Source organism: Octodon degus, unplaced genomic scaffold (assembly GCF_000260255.1).
Source record: "Octodon degus isolate 3935 unplaced genomic scaffold, OctDeg1.0 scaffold00114, whole genome shotgun sequence".
Taxonomy (NCBI): domain Eukaryota; kingdom Metazoa; phylum Chordata; class Mammalia; order Rodentia; family Octodontidae; genus Octodon; species Octodon degus.
The window spans coordinates 7,152,854-7,167,208 of record NW_004524690.1 but is presented as its reverse complement, the minus strand read 5'-3'; the positions used below and the strand labels follow the sequence as shown (position 1 = coordinate 7,167,208).

The 14,355-nt window shown below is 38.0% G+C and overlaps 1 protein-coding gene and 1 pseudogene across 5 annotated transcripts in view; one reads left to right on the top strand and one right to left on the bottom strand.

The window, feature by feature from the left end:
• Positions 1-4,657, bottom strand: part of Tlr3 (toll like receptor 3) — a 20,811-nt gene extending 16,154 nt beyond the window's left edge. Inside the window, exons 1-3 of one of the 5 annotated variants that reach the window (XM_023699677.1) lie at positions 4,633-4,657; positions 3,757-3,905; positions 1,757-1,835 (exon numbers count right to left, since the gene is read on the bottom strand). The gene's annotated coding sequence lies outside the window, so the exon portion shown is untranslated. The other 4 variants (XM_023699678.1, XM_023699680.1, XM_004639797.2 and 1 more) reach the window with 4 other exon arrangements.
• Positions 4,658-8,773: 4,116 nt separating this feature from the next.
• Positions 8,774-11,976, top strand: LOC101585632 (annotated as a pseudogene).
• Positions 11,977-14,355: the final 2,379 nt, after the last annotated feature.

The window sequence follows — 14,355 nt, the reverse complement described above, 5'->3', positions numbered from 1 at the left end:
GGGGATTGAACTCAGGCCCTTGCGCTTGCCAGGGAAGCACTTATTCCACTGAGCCATCTCCCCAGTCCCCTTTTTTTTTTACTCAGCCTACTTTTTAAAAAGACTTTTCTTTTCCACTACTGGATTATTTGTGCACATTTCCTGAAAAATTTAAGCATGGATTTATTGCTGTTCTCTGCTCTTTCCTGCTGAAATATGTGTTGATTCTTAGGTTAATGCCACACTGTTTTGATTATTAGAGCTTTCTAGTAAGTCTTTAAGTCTAAAGTGATAATCTTATTTTGTTCGTGTATTAAATTGCTTTTCCACGCTGATTGATGAGAATCATCTGATATTTATTATTATTATTTTTTAGGTTTTTTGGTGGTACCAGGGAGCAAACTTATTCCACCGAGCTATCTCCCCAGCTTGATATTTACTATTGACTTACTAATTATCCCTCTTTACTAGAATGTAAAGCTGTAGTGGAAGTATCAGTTTATTCAATTCCACACAGTGTAGTCTGTTCCCAGAAAAATGCTGAGTATTGTTGGTGGTGAATATATACAAATATATTTAATGAATAGCTTGCCATGATCATTTAATCAGTTTAATAAATATAGTCACACTTTATTTTTATGGCTCTATACCAGGGGCAATGCTCTCTGGTATGATCACTACCATATTTTCACTCTCAGACATTTTATTTAGCTTAAAATTTTTATTGTTAGAAGTACATGTTGAGGTCCTTGGTGCTTACGTCCACCCTGGGGAGCAGGATGTGTGCGCAGCACACCTAAATTCTTTTCCATCCACTCCCCTTCCTTCCCTCCCCTCCCCCTTCCATCTCTTGATCCTCTTTGCACTTACAAAAAACTATCTCCCTGATTCCCATTTTCTCTCATGTACTTTGTATAGTTTAAAATATCAAATGCCTTCTTGACATGCGAAAATAAATCTGTGCTAATGATACTTAAATTGATGTCCAATAAGACCTAAAATTCAGGGCCAGGGAGATAGCTCAGTAGAAGAAGCGCTTGCCTGGCAAGTACTAGGTCCTGAGTTCAACCCCTGGTACCACACACAAAAAAAAAAGATCCAAAATTCACGACACAAGGATAATTGCAGATAAATTTTAGAGGATCATTCTTAGTAGTTAAACTCAGAAAAACAGATTAGTCTGAGTACTTAAAATTGTACTAATATGCTTTTAATAAGAGCGGGTTTCATTTTGTATCTGTGTATTCAAAGAGGTTGGGATAGATATATAGTTGCATTCTCTTAATGAATAGAATGATTTGTTCTAATGGTGTTTGTAAATAGGATCACAAGTCCGCATCTTGTACAGCAATTAACCACTAAGAAGAATATATGCAGTGTATTATTTGTTGAAACTGTACTTCCGATTTGATTTGAAACTGTCTCATTGCTGTTTATCAATAAAACTTTGAAAAAAAAATAAAAAAAAATTTAAAAAAAGAGCGGGTTGACTAGTATGCTAACTGATTCTCAGAAAAAATAAACAGCTTTCATAATATAGTATTTCAATCACGTGTCCTTTAAATTACTGTACTAAATACTTGTAAAGCTACACACAATTTTTATGTCCATAAGCTCTGAAGAACATCACAGCCCTGAGTAACAGGCATGTTCATGACCAACTTGTTCAGCTGCATGAGGCTGAAATGATGTAGTCTGAAGATCAGGGGCCCGTGCTTCTACCCCACATCTTTCTGAGCATCTCCCAAAGGCTTCCCAGCACCATGGGACCTCCTACCTCTACTCAGCAACTCACAGGTCTGGTCCTTGTGATATGTTCTTCTCCTTGTTAAGGGACTTTGATCACTCAGGAAAAGCTGTAGATAGAGATCAGAATTTCTGAGCAGGACTAATCTTTAGCTAGTATGCCTCTGAATGATTGAAAATCAAAAGGCATCCCCAACTTTGAAGACACATTTTATTGATGAGAAACATCCAGCAAGTAGTAACTAAGCAGGATGTACAAAAAGGGAAAATATATAGAAAAAATCTCATACAATTTTTAGAATGATGATCACTGTACAGAAGCAAGCAAACAAAAGAGAAACTGACTGACATAAAATTCTCCATCAGATAAGCTTCCAAAATGCTTACGGAGGATTATTTTATACTCAAAATTTCATACCTAACAGAACAATTAAAAATGGAAAGAGTTTTGAGATATGCAAAAATTTAGTAAGTTCATATCCATAGAACATGTATGAGGGCTGGCCAGATAGCTCAGCGGATTAAAGTGCCTGTTTAGGCAGAGCGCAGTGGAGCATGCTGAGACAGTGATTGAGACTGGGCGTGGTGGTGCATGCCTGTAATCCCAGTGCTTGGGAGGCTGACAACAGGAGAATCATTACTCTGATCTATTTAGTGAGATCCTGTAGACCCTGTCCTAAATACAAAAGAAAAAAAAACATGTACAACAAAGTTATTCCAAGACATACATCAATGAAAAATACAATTAAAGATGAAATTAGAAGGAAGAGCCAGTTGTTCTTCTTCTTCAGATCTAACTAAAACAAAGAAATCAAAAAAGAAAAGGAAATGAAGAAAGAAAAAAGAGGAAGGAAGGAAAAAAGAAAGGCAGGGAAGAAAGAAAGGAGGGAAGCGGGGAGGGAGAGGGTTACAATTTTGTAAAGTTTTTTAAAGGGACATTCCATTGCATGTTTTGTTCAAATAAGAGACAGCATTGCATTATTCTTAGAGCATGGAATTTGGAAACCTAGCTATTTGCAGTTAACCACTATTTGCAGTTTGAATCGTAGGCTGTGCCATATCTTTTTGGTAAGATCACACACAGGTACCTAAATACAGACATACACCAACACATAATCATATTGTAATATTAGGATATTAAGCAATGCTATCATAACAATAATATTAATAGTACTGAAAGCTGACTATTTTTCTCTGGATGCCCCATAAATGATGATGTTAATTTTTTATCTTCCCAGGGGACGGCCAAATAGCTCAGTGGATTAAAGTGCCTGCAAGCAGGCACGGGGGCTGGGGGTTGATCCTCATGCGCTGTGCCAGCCCCGCCCCCGGGGCACTCTGACACAGCAGTTGAGTCTGGGTGCCGTAATCCCAGCTCTTGGGAGGCTGCATACAGATGGATCATTGAGTCCAATCTAGTAGTGAGACCAAACACAAAAAATAAATAAATATTTTTTTTTTTATCTTCCCATCCATATGAACATTTCCCCTCCTATCTCCTTCCTCCTTCCTTCCCCTTTTTATTAGGTGAAAAAAAAAAAACACCATGTACTTACCTTAGGAACACCTAAATGGTTCTCTCCTTTTGTAGCACATTATCCCTCCATACCAGTTCTTATCTCCTCCCTAGCCAACAAAATTGAGAAAGGGAGCTGATTTTTTCTAACCTCCAGAGATTTTTTTTTAAAGGCAAATGTGATTTAAAAAAAAAAGACTGTCACAAGTTAATTTCCACAGCTTCTCCGATGTGCATTTTCAAGTATAGAACTCTACAGAGCAAACAGCCTCTAAAATTACCACATGAATACTTTATCATGTCAACTAAACGTTGTTGCTGTTTCTCATATTCTGAGCTATGACTCATTTTTCTCCGCACCTTCATCTCCCTTTTTTATCCATTTTCCTTGCTGACCGATTCTGACGCAAGGCCAAGTATCAGAAAAAAGACCCTTGGCTGCTAATGGCAAAGCGCATTCTGAATTTGCATAGCAGAAGACGGCCAGACCCCCCAGAAAGTTTTAAAATAAATACCTTTGCCTAGGGCTGCTGGCCCTGTCTCCTTTTCTTTAGAGCAATCCAGACGTTTCAGTCAGGGAAGTGCATGTTGCAAATTACACCAATTTTGAAAGTGAAACTAAAGCTAATTTAAAAAACAGAAGAGCTCTGGTGTTTGGTGTACGCTAAAGTGGAGAAAGAGAAAAAGGGAAAAACAAACAGAAAATACAGGATTATCTCAGAGGGGTGCTTTATTTGCTGCTTTAAAATGTATCTTTCAAGATTTTGGGGGAAGCCTGGATTCTATTGAAATGGTCACAGATTTCATCAGGGAAAGTGCTGAAAATGTTGGAAGCCATTGTTTGGTGTGAGCAAGGCTGGCATTCTAGAAGTTAATGAACACTGTGCTTCCCTGGGAGTGAATTCTCCCTGAGAGCGAATTCTGAGTTGCATACCGCTGAAAACCTGTCAGATTTGAGATGCATTTGCTCAGAGGGACAGAGAAAACCTTTAATCCCTAATTGAAGCTAAAGCACTTTTCTATCACTTACCTTGTTTTATCTTCTAACCCTGTAAAATAAGCAAGGTAGAATTTAACCTCCTGATAAAAAAAGTTAATCAACTTTTATGGCAGTGACAGAGCAGAGAACGCGGAGAAAGCTGGGCCAGTCCTAGCACCGCACCAGCACCTGCGAAGGGTCAAATGAGCTGCATACTGGTTGGACCAGCGAAAGCTCAGGTTAACTATTACCTTCTCAATGAATTTTGAGGGCTGCAGTTAGTTAAAGGAACATATTTACAAGGAAGACATTTTCAGTATCTCATTACTGATTGCTTTAGTTACTCTTTTCTCGTTGCTGGGGCAAGAATATCACACCCAAAATGAAGGAAGGAAAGGTTTATTTAGCTCACAGTTACTGGAAGCTTCAGTGCATATTCAGCTGGCTACAAGGCAGAGCAGCACAAGGAAGAGAACAACCTTTCATGGCGGGGCAAAGAGCAAGAGCCAGGCCAGGAAGAGGTAGCAGCAGCTCAAGCAGCTAGCTTCCCTTCCTACCTTACATTGTAATGCAAATTACCTGTATTGCATTACATTGTAATGCAATAAGCAACAACCTTTTTTATATTAATTTTATTGAGAAAAAAATAGCAATGAGACAGTTTCAAAACAGGCTAGTAGGACAGTTACAATAATTAATACATTCCATATTGTTGTGTTTGTAGTAGTTATTCATAGTACAAAGTGCAGACCTGATATCTTGTCCGAACACTATTAGTTCAAAACTTTCTTCTCATTGAACTAAGAAAAAGTAGTTGTATATCTATGCTAACTATTTTGTGTATATATATATTTTTTTTTCCCACTACAAAATGGTCCTTTGTTTATAGCTGCCTTTTTGGTTTACTTTTGTCATAGATGGGTATTCCATTGCCATTCAAATAATGCAGGTACATGAATTCAGCAAAATAATCCAATATAGTCCAGTAGTTTATAATAGTAGTGGGCTATCCGCAGGACTGGCAATGTCAGAAGTTGCTGACTTGAGCCTTTTACTGCTCAGCAAGCAGCAATCTTGAATAAACAATTGTTCATCCGTGGGGACGTGCAAGAAAACAAGTGATGCACTCTACAATTTAAAAGACTTCATCTCTGTGAGCTCTTTCAAGATGGCATGAGGTATATTCTTGGTACTATAACTCTGACCACCTTTCTGTGGTAGAGTATTGATACATTTCTTTTAAATAGTTGACTATAGCATGGTCTTCTATAGTAACTCTTGGCTTGCCTGTGTGACCAACCTTGCTGAATGGGACAGTGGAAAGTGTGGAGTGGAGCTTGATTGCCAAGGGGGCTCAGCAAGTTCTGATCAAGCACTTGTATGCAAGACCTCTTAGCTTAGACCCCCAAGTTTCTTTTATGCTTCTTCTATTCTTCTTCTTTCATGCTTCTTTTTGCAAACTCTGACTCTGTACTGGGGAGCCTGACTTAGCTGTACAAGGGCCACATCAAGGAAACTGAGACTGGCTAACAGCCCAACTGTGTATCAAGTAGACAGGTAGCGTCAGCTTGACCTATGAATAAGCTCTATTGGGAGCGCACGTCCCCTCCGCAGAGTTATTCCAGTAGGATCACAAGGAACAGAGCTAACCTATCCTCAGCAAGTTTTGTAAATTTCAGAATAGTATGCCAGTTCTTGTTGCCAATGACTGTTACTTTAAACAAAAAATTGGAGGACTGGGCCATGCACTATCAGCAAATGAAATATATTTCCTTAATAATGTCAGGTGTCTGTCTCTTGTGCCTTATTATTCCTTACACTACATGTTGATTTTTGCATAGTGTTGTTTGACTAAGAAATGGGTTTCAGTAAATACTTTTTACTCATGATCTCATAATGTAATAATTGTTACAGGCTTAAAATGAGTTCACATCCAGATATTACTAGTTCTGGATTCTACTTTCCCTCTAAATACTATACAGATTATTTTCTCTCCATGGCATCTTTCTTAATTATGTGACTTATCTAGTCAAAAAGTGATGAGTGGTACAGAGAAAATGCTTAGTTTTCCTTTTTTAAGATAAGCAAAAAATGTAAGATATACTCATAAGTGAAAAATAATGAATACAGGGTTTACTAGCAGTTCATATAGCATTATAGAGCAACCAATTTCAAAATAAATGTGATGTGCATTATTCCCAGCAGACCTCAGAATTTCCAACAGAATTTCAGAAGCCACATTCTCTTGAATGCATTAAATCTGTAAAAAGAGTCCAGCAAGTTTTGTCCTTCAACCAAAGAGAGCTCATTTTTATGAGAAGTTAATAAAATAATGTGTATAAAAGCCTGGAAAAATGAATAGAGAAAACAACAAATTTCAGAGGCTACAAATGATGGAGTGAAAAATTTCTAAATTACTTTTTACTTATTTATTAAACAACAGATGAAGTACACTTATCTGCTTGTTTTTAACTGTAATTCTCAAAAAGCTAGTCATTGCTTTTAAAGAATGTTTTCAATCATTTTAATTATAGGAGAATAAATTTTTAAATTTAAGTATAATTATAGGAGGTTTGTTTAGTACATATAAGATTCATGAGGGAAAGCTTGATGATCACTTTCATTATTGTCAGTCTCTGCCTCTAATTCTAGACTATTAGTATTGGCATCAGTACTAGTCTACTGAAAACTTTGTATTTTTGGTGTTTGTTTGAGACAGGGCCTTGCTTTTGATCAGCAGGCTAGCTTCAAACTCATTATGTAGCTTAGGCTGGCCTCAAACTCCTGGTGATCCTCCTGCCTCAGCCCCGGAAGTGCTGGGATTACAGGCATGCACCACCGCAATCCACCACTAATGAAAGCCTTATGAAACAGTTCTTACGATCTTCCATATGGATTCTTTTAGGCATGAAGATTACAAAAGTGCAGTTTTTGACCACTGTTGAAATGATGGGACAAACAATAGACTTTCTTCTCAATGGATGTATGTATAATAAGTGAGATTAATATTTAACAGTCATTACACATAACCCAACGCTGTGAGGACAATGGGAAGCAAACTGATTTTTGAGGAATAGTCAAACTTATGCTAGCGATGAATGACCAATTCAGGAGCCAGTGAGCTATTGGGTATTTCAGAATTAATATGCACAGGTATGATATAAATGGCTTTTAAAGAAACTTGGAAGTAAATCTTTATTAATGGAAATAAAGAGATTGGAGTAACTAGCCTTCTCTAAGTTATTAGAAAGCCATATTTTTCATGATTAAAACTTTTTGTGAGCATTTAATATGAGGATATATTGTGTACCACAATAATAAATTTCTTGTTGAACATTAGACAGTGGTAGACACTGTGCTTAATGTCCTCTCTTCACAGTCACCATTCACAAAGATCACTGTCCTGCTCTGTACCATATGAAAGGCTAAAAGGCACTTGGTTTCTTTTTGAAAACTTTCTCTAAAGATTCAGTTCCCCTTGCCAGTGTTATCCATTTCTGCTAATTGAAGGGCAGGTTGTTTAACCTAAGATGAACCAAAGAACCTAGTCAGAATTTCAACAAGGAAAGAAGAAATACACTATGTTCTCTTTCTTGATTTTCACTGCTGGCTCCCAAGCAGCTTTGAACTTCCTTTCTGAAAAAGAAACCACAAGAGCTATGGTTTAACCTGAACTTCACTTTTTGTTTTATTTGTAATTTTAAATATTAGTTGAATAATGGTGACATATTTTTTACAAAATATGCACGGCTTCATTTATTTCTTTAAAAAACACTTGATTAGGTATAGTTGACATATAAAATGTATACTTATTCAATATATACACTGTTACAAGTTTGAAAACAAGTATCATTATAATTTCTACTTTAAATCTATTGCCTCTATAAATTACATACTCTCATTTATTTATTGTTTTTGGTGATAAGAACTTTAGATTTACTCTCTCAGAAAATTTTAAATGTTCAATATAGTACTGTTAAGTATAGGCAGGTGATGGTTGAGCTTAACTTGATTGGCTTGGTAGCTGCACAAGTAAAGCACACTTCTGCAAGGATCTGGGTGTGTCATGGAGGTGTGACCTTGGTGCTACATAATGGCACCCAGTCACTCTTCTCAGCTGCTTCCTGTCCACTGCTCTGCGTCACAGCTACCATGAAGTGTGCAGCTTTGGTACACCATGCCTCTGTACCTGGATTTTCTTGTTTGATCAGCAGACAATGGAGTAAACTTTTGAGATCAGGAGCCAAATAAACTTTTCCTCCTCTAAATTGTGGGTGTTGAATACTCTTTCTCAACAATATTGAAGGTAACTCATACATAAAATCAGTGCCAGGGCACCGTATAGTTGCTGTGATTGTACCTGATTGTACCCTGATGAAGTAGGGTCTCCTAGTAGCTGGTTCTCTGAAAATTGTCTCATCATGATTATTCATCCAAACATTAAAAGGCCACTACTACCATGATCTGAAGGGGCCTGGCTTCTATGCTAGCTAGTGGCAGACTTTGCTGTTCATTATATACTATTGGTTGTTCAGGCATTCAGAAGACAAGAGATGTGGGGTCATAAAGGCTTCTACCCAGGCTTGAGAGGAAAGCTTGGAAGACCAGAAAAGGAGCTCCTTACAGTGCATAAAGCTGTGAACAAGCCTAAAGTGAAGAGGAGATTCCAGTAAGTTGGAGATTCTAGAAATACGGATCATCTGCTGAAGAAATCCAGTTAACAAGTAGTGCCAGCCCAAGAGAGAGACTGTGTAGGTTGCAACAAGCAGAGCCATAAGGGTGGTACTGCCCAATCCTCAGATGCTCACACCTTATCACACTGTGCCTTGGATGCTGAATGTGGAGCTATAGGACTTAACACTCTCTGCTGGACTTTGGTCTTACTTTGTCCATTTCTTTTCTATACCTCATTCTTCCTTCTTAGATAGGTACATTTATTCAGAATCATTATATCAGAGGATTAAATAACTTGCTTTTCAAATTTTCAGGGTTTTTTTGGAGGGGCGTTCAGCCCACCCTGAGGCTGGGGCTGAGTATGAAACCACAGTCCTGCAGCCGCTTTAGACTGCTGAGCTATCTTGTCAGCCCAAAGGGATTTATAGCTAAGAGCTCGGCTTGAGAGTTAGAGACATTGATTCACACCTTGGATTAGTATATTTTTGGTTGTATGTAGGGTAGTTATAGAATGTTAGGTAGAATTATGAATATTATTATCTATATTTGAAAATTAAGTATGGTTTAAAAGGATGCTTTTGGGTGTTGAGTTTACAAGGTACTAAATGTGAAAGTTAAATTTAATTACAAACTTTATTGACTTGGGAGGTTGGCACAGCACATATTTTATGTATCTGGATAGGCTACGGCGGCATGACCCTGAGGCCCCTTCCTCTCTGACACTGTCCCCTGCTCTGCTTCCTAGAAGCCATGAAATGAGCAGCTTATTCCACCATGCTCTTCCATCATCATGTCCTGCCATCATGTCCAGCAAGCCATGGAACAAGCTTCTGAAATCTTGAGCCATATAAACCTTTCTGGTATAAAATTACTGGTGTCTAGCACTCTGTAAAGCATAGGGAGGATACTACAGTAAGAGCAACTTGAAATTTTTTCCTTTTGATTAATATTTACCCCTCCCCTCAGTTCCTGACAATCACCTTCCATTCTCTGATTTCATGAGTTTAACTACTCTAGATTCATAATGTTCATGATATCATGTGGAATTAACTATCCTACACCCAATTTATTTCATTCAGAATTATGTACTTTATGTTGTTATAAATTGTGGAGTGTCCCTCTTCTATAAGGCTGAATAATATCCATATATTTTTTCTCATTCACCCCTTCATTAGGTTACTTCTACATTTTGGCTTTTATGAGGAAGACAGTGTCAGAAAAAATGAAACACTTAAGAATAAATTTGTTTTTAAAACTTATTTTTTATTAGTACATGCTTGTATTACAGAATCATTACATTCATGTAGGGCACTAGTGACATTGTAGGGTGCCAGGCCTACAACATATCTCAGTTCTATTTTTCACCTTCCCTCCACCTATTTTTATTATGTCAGCATCAAATTCATTTATTTAGAAGTCAATATAAAGTTTATTACAGCTGTTTTTGAAAAAGAAATGAAGAACATACAAGTAAGGACAGGACAATGTTTGAGAAACGGTGTTTGGAAAAACTGGACATCCAAATGCGAAGGGAGATACTGATGTTTTGACATACTATGCAGAAAATTAACATAAAATAATTAAATACTTAATTACAGGAACTAAAAACCATAAAATTATTACAAGAAAACAGAAAAAATTTCTTAACATTGGCTTTGGAAATATATTCTTGGATATGACACCAAAACCTCAAATAACAGAAGAAAAATACTGAAAAGTTGGTCATGTCATGGTGTCTCTTATGCATTAGTGAAGTAGGTTACCATAAATGGAATTTCATGCTCTGTTATTGACAGCTGCATGTTAGGGTTGAGGGCTTTTCAGATTCTCTTCCTTGAATTTTGTATTTACTTACTACATTTACTAAAATTCTACCATAACTTTTCTACTTCCATTTTAAGCATCCTAATTTAATTGGAGTAAACTGAGGTTTAATAGGTATCTAATGAAAGAAAGCATAAATATCTGACAAAGCTGGTAAGAAAAAATATTTAACAGAAAAAAATCCCAAGTATTAGAAGCAACTTATTACTTACCATAATCAAAATGAATTATTGTTGGTAAGATTTATTGATTATTGAAATTGATCCCAGTTTTATTAAAGGAAATAGTTATTAAGGAAATGAAAAGAAAGATCATTTGGAAGCGACATAGTTCTTTTTCACCTAAGAGGAATTGTTATCTCTACTGAAGTATGATCTTATAGTGAGAACACAAGAGCCTGTATTTAAAAAGTGAGAAGTAAAAGTGGAAGGGAGGGGAAAAGGGAAGGCTTTGTCATCACAAAGACTTGCTATCATAAAATGAGTAAAGCAAACAAGATTTATAAAACTCTAGCATAGAGTTTACAGTGTGTCCAAAATGCTAAGCTTATTGTTTGCTTTATTCAGAGATATGTCTCTGTAAGAATTAGGTACAATTTAACATTATCAAAAATGGTAACAATAAAAGCCTATTGAGATGTGTGCTCTTAGCTGTTCTCCCGAGAACATTTCAGGCATGCAATGATTAGACCAAAGCAGCTTGGTGTCCCGATGTTGTGATAGCTCAAATTGACCCAAAGAAATCGAAAAGGAAGCAAAGTGTGAATGTCTCTCTTTCAGGAGGCCAACCTGGCCCTGAAGGTCATTCCCCAGCACTTCAGTGACAGCAGCAACAAGTGGCACAGTTTTCAGCTGTCTAACAATATAAATGAACACAGAAGTCACAGCACTTGGACAGTAGCATGAGTACGCCAAAATCTGAAGATGAAGAAGGTTGGAAAAAATTCTGTCTAGGAGAAAGATTATGTGCTGAAGGGGCTGTTGGGCCAACCATAAGTGAGAGTCCTGGGATTGATTATGTCCAAATTGCGTTTCTTCCCTTGCTTAGCATTGTTAGCAGAACGAATCAAGCAACAGTAACTAATGTCCTGGAATATTTGTGTAATTGGTTTGGAGGGAGAAACTTGACTCCAGAATTGGGGAGGTGGTTCTATGCCTCACTGGCTTGCCTCGGAAAACCTTTACTCCCCGAAGCTCACTCCCTGGTCCAGCAGCTTTCGAGAAGATGCTCTGAAGTGAGGCTACTAGTGGTGTTTTGACCAGCATGATCTAGTTGACGAGCCGTCGAGATGGGCCTGATCTCAGAGACAGACAGTGTTTCCGCTGGAGGCAACTTGACATGCGGTGTGTTTCCACACAGACTGCATTTACTTCAACACTGTGAGAATGACAGCTGTTCACTTAACCTGTGCAGTTCAAGTTGATGGTCAGAGTAAAGATCGAATTGGTCTGGATGTCTGAAATATCTGGAAAAAATACCACCTGGTATTCGATGAACAGTTTGAATAGTTTTCAACAGTCACAAGCATTTAAATAAATTGAGTACCATTTATTAGTGAAGTAGCCTGCGTAGAAACTGGATGATGAGGGGCTGGGGAGATGGCTCAGTGGAATAAGCGCTTCCCTGGCAAGCGCGAGGGTCTGAGTTCAATCCCCGGTTCTGAATAATGAAATTTAAAAGCGGTACTTGGTGCTCTTCATTTGTATTATATACAAAAATTTTGTTGAGAATGTGTGTGTGGTTTGTTTTTTTTTTTTTTTTTTTTTGGATTTTAAGGAAGGGTCTGCAAGGTGTTTAAGGTCTCACTATCAGATCGGACTCGTAGTAATTCGCCTGTTTACAGCCTCCCAAGAGGTGGGATTACAGGAGCACGCCACCATGCCTAGTGTCAGTTCCCATCTCAGCGAGACCCTGAGGACGGGGCGGGCACGGCAGGCCCAGGAAAAGGTGTTTTGGATACCAAACTTTTATTTGGATTTTGAGCAAAATAAAAGACCAATTAATGTCAAAAAGGATAACATTTATTTTGCTTTAAATTGCTTATTTATGCCATTTGTCCAATTTTTTTTTCTCTGAATGCCTTCAGGGCAGGTTTGACTGCCTTGACTTGTGGGGATTGAACCACAGCAACCTGAGCTTGACTGCTTTGTTGAAGCAGCCACTTAAAGAACTGAGCTAAGGGACAGGCCCCCAATTTGTCCAATTTTTTCAACTTGGTTTTCATATTTTTGTTAAAGACTTTAGGAGGTTCTTGGGCTAGTTGAGAAATGAACCTTTTGTGTCTAAGCATTTTTAAAATGTGGCTCAATATCTTTTTGCTTTTGAGTTTTAAACATCAATTGTCCCAAGTGTACGAAAGCTTCTCAAAGGATTGACATCATCAAAATGTCAAACATTCAAAATCATTGTTCTCCCATCAAGCCATCAAAAACAATCAGAAATTAGCTGAATGAATGTTATATGCATTTTGGAAAAGAGCCAAAGTTCTGTGGCAACCAAGTGGATGCATAATAAAGAACAAAAATCACCTGAAAAGTAATAGAACACATAAGGTACTTTCACTCACCCTCATTTTCTACATTGGCCCATGACAGTCTTGGTCTAGAAGTAGTAGCCGCCTAACTCTTAGTTTTCTCCTGTACTGGAGGTTGCAACACAGAAGGGGCTGTTCCCATGGCCCAAGAAATAAAGTGCAGCTGGCTAGCAAGAACCACAGGCTCAGGCTTTGTTCTGGGGCTACAGACTCAGAGTCTGTTCTGGTCTTTTCCAGGGGTGAAAGGTAAGATGCAAGGAGAAGCCTCCTAGTCAATTAAACACAAAGATATTTGCCTCCAAGGACACAACCCACAAAAGTAGAGAGCACAGAGAGCCTGGGGTTTGCTGGCAAGAGCTGCAAGATATGCATGAGTAATGAAGAGGTGGGACCAACAGCTCACCCCAGCAACAGCGAAACCACATCATTCTGTTATAGGAGAGCTCAAACAGAGTTATTCTGCAATGATTACAGGTAACATACAAATAAGTAATCCTCCCCAAATAATAATTACTGGGTGTCAAAGAAGTGACAGGCCCTTGGAACAGGTTTCTAACAACACAGGCTATGATGGCAGGCACAGCAGAATACCCAATCCTGGAAAGTGTGACTCAAATGACCTATCATTTCCTAGTGTACTAAGAGGGCAGCCATCTAGACTGGTATTTAAACATTTGGATAAGGAAAGGGATGGCAACTTCTGGGAAAAACAGCAGCAAGCAGTCTGGCCAAGGTACAAGTTTGCTGGTGAAAACCATAGCAAGACAGAACATGGCTGAGGTTGCTAGCTTTTCAGACTGTAGATTGGCTCATTTGAATGATTTCATGGATGCTGGGCTTAGCGGTGTTCCCTAGTTGACTGGAAAGTGGTGCTGAGGAGAAAAGTCAGACACATGACGGACTGAAGTGTGAAAACTCAAAAAGGGAAATAACTGGGGAGGAGACTAAATTAGCTGCTTAAGAAGGGGAAATGACAACTCTAGTCAGAGTTTAGATCTGCTAGGATCAAGATCACATAAAATACAGAAGCAAAATCATATAACATCAATAAACCAAGAATCACAGAAACTTCCTAATGAAGATCATTGTGAGAAAAACTCTACT